Raw genomic sequence first — 5,371 nt, 5'->3', positions numbered from 1 at the left:
TATCAGACAGGCAAGAAGAACCAGGGTCACTAGAGTTAAAATATCAGACAGGTAAGAAGAACCAGGGTCACTAGAGTTAAAATATCAGACAGGTAAGAAGAACCAGGGTCACTAGAGTTAAAATATCAGACAGGTAAGAAGAACCAGGGTCACTAGAGTTAAAATATCAGACAGGCTAAGAAGAACCAGGGTCACTAGAGTTAAAATATCAGACAGGCAAGAAGAACCAGGGTCACTAGAGTTAAAATATCAGACAGGTAAGAAGAACCAGGGTCACTAGAGTTAAAATATCAGACAGGTAAGAAGAACCAGGGTCACTAGAGTTAAAATATCAGACAGGTAAGAAGAACCAGGGTCACTAGAGTTAAAATATCAGACAGGTAAGAAGAACCAGGGTCACTAGAGTTAAAATATCAGACAGGTAAGAAGAACCAGGGTCACTAGAGTTAAAATATCAGACAGGAAGAAGAACCAGGGTCACTAGAGTTAAAATATCAGACAGGTAAGAAGAACCAGGGTCACTAGAGTTAAAATATCAGACAGGTAAGAAGAACCAGGGTCACTAGAGTTAAAATATCAGACAGGTAAGAAGAACCAGGGTCACTAGAGTTAAAATATCAGACAGGTAAGAAGAACCAGGGTCACTAGAGTTAAAATATCAGACAGGTAAGAAGAACCAGGGTCACTAGGGTTAAAATATCAGACAAGTGAGAAGAACCAGGGTCACTAGAGTTAAAATATCAGACAGGTAAGAAGAACCAGGGTCACTAGAGTTAAAATATCAGACAGGTAAGAAGAACCAGGGTCACTAGAGTTAAAATATCAGACAGGTAAGAAGAACCAGGGTCACTAGAGTTAAAATATCAGACAGGTAAGAAGAACCAGGGTCACTAGAGTTAAAATATCAGACAGGTAAGAAGAACCAGGGTCACTAGAGTTAAAATATCAGACAGGTAAGAAGAACCAGGGTCACTAGGGTTAAAATATCAGACAGGTGAGAAGAACCAGGGTCACTAGAGTTAAAATATCAGACAGGTTAGAAGAACCAGGGTCACTAGAGTTAAAATATCAGACAGGTAAGAAGAACCAGGGTCACTAGAGTTAAAATATCAGACAGGTAAGAAGAACCAGGGTCACTAGAGTTAAAATATCAGACAGGTAAGAAGAACCAGGGTCACTAGAGTTAAAATATCAGACAGGTGAGAAGAACCAGGGTCACTAGAGTTAAAATATCAGACAGGTTAGAAGAACCAGGGTCACTAGGGTTAAAATATCAGACAGGTAAGAAGAACCAGGGTCACTAGAGTTAAAATATCAGACAGGTAAGAAGAACCAGGGTCACTAGAGTTAAAATATCAGACAGGTGAGAAGAACCAGGGTCACTAGGGTTAAAATATCAGACAGGTGAGAAGAACCAGGGTCACTAGAGTTAAAATATCAGACAGGTAAGAAGAACCAGGGTCACTAGAGTTAAAATATCAGACAGGTAAGAAGAACCAGGGTCACTAGAGTTAAAATATCAGACAGGTAAGAAGAACCAGGGTCACTAGAGTTAAAATATCAGACAGGTAAGAAGAACCAGGGTCACTAGAGTTAAAATATCAGACAGGTAAGAAGAACCAGGGTCACTAGAGTTAAAATATCAGACAGGCAAGAAGAACCAGGGTCACTAGAGTTAAAATATCAGACAGGTAAGAAGAACCAGGGTCACTAGAGTTAAAATATCAGACAGGTAAGAAGAACCAGGGTCACTAGAGTTAAAATATCAGACAGGTTAGAAGAACCAGGGTCACTAGAGTTAAAATATCAGACAGGTAAGAAGAACCAGGGTCACTAGAGTTAAAATATCAGACAGGTAAGAAGAACCAGGGTCACTAGAGTTAAAATATCAGACAGGTAAGAAGAACCAGGGTCACTAGAGTTAAAATATCAGACAGGTTAGAAGAACCAGGGTCACTAGAGTTAAAATATCAGACAGGTAAGAAGAACCAGGGTCACTAGAGTTAAAATATCAGACAGGTTAGAAGAACCAGGGTCACTAGAGTTAAAATATCAGACAGGTGAGAAGAACCAGGGTCACTAGGATTAAAATATCAGACAGGTGAGAAGAACCAGGGTCACTAGAGTTAAAATATCAGACAGGTTAGAAGAACCAGGGTCACTAGAGTTAAAATATCAGACAGGTGAGAAGAACCAGGGTCACTAGAGTTAAAATATCAGACAGGTAAGAAGAACCAGGGTCACTAGAGTTAAAATATCAGACAGGTAAGAAGAACCAGGGTCACTAGAGTTAAAATATCAGACAGGTAAGAAGAACCAGGGCCCTGCCAGGGTCACGTATGGGGAACATGGATATGGAGAATGTGAAGAAAGCACAAAAGTGAAGTGCTGTAACTGTGGAGGGAACCATAGCGCCGCCTACTGGGGGTGTGAGGTGATGAAAAGGGAGGGAGAGGTACAGCAGGGGAAAAGGAAACAGAAAAGTATTGTATTCTCAAGCAGTAAGAATTGTGGGACAGGAGAAGCAAAAATAAAAGTGGTGAGTATAATAAAGAGAGGGTCGATAGGTTGAGATTTTTAGGGGTGTGGTTAGATACAAAGCTACCACGGAGAGAGCATGTACAGCAACTCGTGGTGCAAAAAGGTGATAAATGTTGTGAAGTGTCTCACAGGGGTGAAATGGGGGGCGGACACGACAGCACTAAAGCAAATATACACAACTCTGATCAGGTCAAGACTGGATTATGGGGGTGTGGCATACCATACGGGTCTGCAGCAAAATCAGTGTTGGAAAGGCTGGATGTGGTCCAGGATCAGGCATTGAGGGAGTCTGGGAGCAGTGAGAACCTCTCCAGTGTTCTCACCGCTGCCGCTGCTGCGCCGGTTCCTCAGAGGCTCCGGAGGGAGAACTCTCCGCTCTGGGAGCTGCTGCAATGAGCAGAGATGATGCTCACAGCTGGACCAAGCTTTCAGTGAAGGAGAATAGAAACAAAAGAGTTTCCCAGAATATAGACAGAGTTGACAGCTCAGTCATAATGACAGAGGAGGAGGAGGAGGAGGAGGAGGAGGAGGAGGAGGAGGAGGAAGATGACTCTGATAACGCTTCAACCACTGAGTCTGTCAGTCAGCTGACCGACCTCTACAATCTGGAGGAGATCAAAGGCTTCCTGGACCAGACCTTCAATAAATCAATAAAGGTTATAGAATATTTCAATAACACCAATAAATTCATCAGGACTGTGAAGGTGCTGCAGAAACAGGTTGGCTTTGACCTGCTGGATGAGAGAAAACGCTTCAGATTAAAGAAGCACATCACAGCTCTGAGGAGGAACAGTGTGAAGATTGTAAAACGATTGAAGAGAAAGTAAATGATCATGTCTCACAAGGTGCATCTCTTCTTAACTGTTTTCAGATCTTTTCTGTCCTCTGTCTCTCTCCTTTTCTTTTTCCATGAGGAGTCTTCATATAGCGTCTCTGAACCTGAATGGAGGGAGAGACAGGCAGAAGAAGGAGGAGAAGGAGGAGGAGGAGGAGGAGGAGAAGGAGGAAGAGGAGGAGAAGGAGGAGGAACATGGTGGAGAACAGAGAAGGGCAGGACGTCATGGAAGTGTGGCGAGTCAACAAAACAAAAAACATTGATGTGATGTTCCTCCAGGAAACACACACCGTGACATCAGATGAAGCAGACTGGGGTTTATGGTGGTGGTGGTGGTGGTGGGGGGGGGGGGGTCCTACCACCTCAGTCATGGGACCAACTTCAGGGCAGGGGGAGCTGTGCTTTTCAAGACCATCACCACAGCTACTGGTCTGACCATTAGTGAGGTGGTTCAGGGTCGCCTGCTCATCGTTCAGGCCAGGATAGAGGACTCTGTCTTCTGCTTTGTCAACATCTATGCTCCAAATTCTGGAGTTTTCATATTCATATATATATATACATATATATATAATTTTTTTATTATTATTATTTTTTTAATATATGCAATACATCCGGTCCCAATAGACAGTGGCAGTCTATGACGCGTCCCCGTTATTAGACTGGCAGCCCAGTCAGGGGGAGGAGCCGCTGCCTCCTCCCTGTTCATTTAAGGATTGTTTGGAGAGTCCAGCTCAGTCGGAGCAGATCACAGAGAGAAGTTCACACACAGAACACCTGAAGAGAAGAGACAGGAGTGGAAAGTAAGTCACTTGTACTTGTTTTGTAGGCGCGTGCAGCAGGAAGTCCACGTGCAGGTTGTTATGTGTGTCCTCTTGTCATGTCATGTCAGAGGAGTTGAAATCTGTTCTCATCTTTTATATTATGCAAAGACCAAACCAGTCCTGGTGTTTTTATGTGGGGATGTGGGCTGATGGGACATTATTGTTAAACTGTCATAAAGAACTATTGTAAGAGTTAAACATAGGTTTAATAATTATATTTAATATAAACATAAGACCCGTGGCCCAAAACCGGCCCGCAAGAGGCTTTAATATGGCCACGAAACCACCAAGACAATTGGAAAGACTTCAGAGGAAACAGATTTTCTTTTCACTCATTTCTTACGAGTTGCCGGTAAAACACCTAGAATCCATCAGCCATAGAAGTTCTTTTGGACATTTCACTGTACGTTGCACCAGAAGGTTTCATTAAAATGGGCTTCATGTTGAGAATGTGACGTTTTCAGTAGTAATTGTTTGATTTTGTGAAAATATACTTTCATCATATATAAAGTTAAATATAAATGTTATTTTTCCAGCAGTTATTTCGACAGCCTGGTAATAATCTATCCTGAAAGTAACAAAGGGATGGATTAACATTTCAGCGTCACACTGGGTCAACGTGTTCTTGATTTCAGATACATTGTAGTGAAAGAAAGCAGTCCTGCAGATTTGTTTAATGTGGGAGTTGAAGGATAAGTTCTTCATAGTGTTACTGGAGGCTAAAGTAATCCCATCCAGTCTTAATATATGTTTAGATCATTTCTCCATCAGATGTTTTGAGCTTAATATAATGACTTGTGTTTTATCTGCGTTCAGATGCAGAAAATACAGCGCATTCAGGCTTTCATGTCTTTCAGTCAAGCTTATATTTTAATAAGTTGATCTTTATCATCTGATTTCATAGATTAAAAAAAAAAAGGTTCTCTGACTGCTCAAAGAGAAATATTGTACCCACCCACCACTGTCATGATAGGGCTACTGTCAATCAGATTTGGTTTTCTGGATCATCAGTGTTGGCAAGTTTGTTATACAATAATCAGAACTTTGTAGCTCAGAGGTCAAATTATTTTCAGACAAGTTGTAGAAAGAAAAAACTAAACTGGCCAGCAGTAGTCAAAGTGTTTGTCCACATTTAACTGTTTGCTGCTGATTTGTTTGGTCTGTTCAGTTCAGG

The sequence above is a fragment of the Blennius ocellaris genome, assembly GCF_963422515.1.
Source record: "Blennius ocellaris genome assembly, chromosome: 11".
Taxonomy (NCBI): Eukaryota; Metazoa; Chordata; class Actinopteri; order Blenniiformes; family Blenniidae; genus Blennius; species Blennius ocellaris.
Note: the sequence above shows the minus strand (reverse complement) of the source record.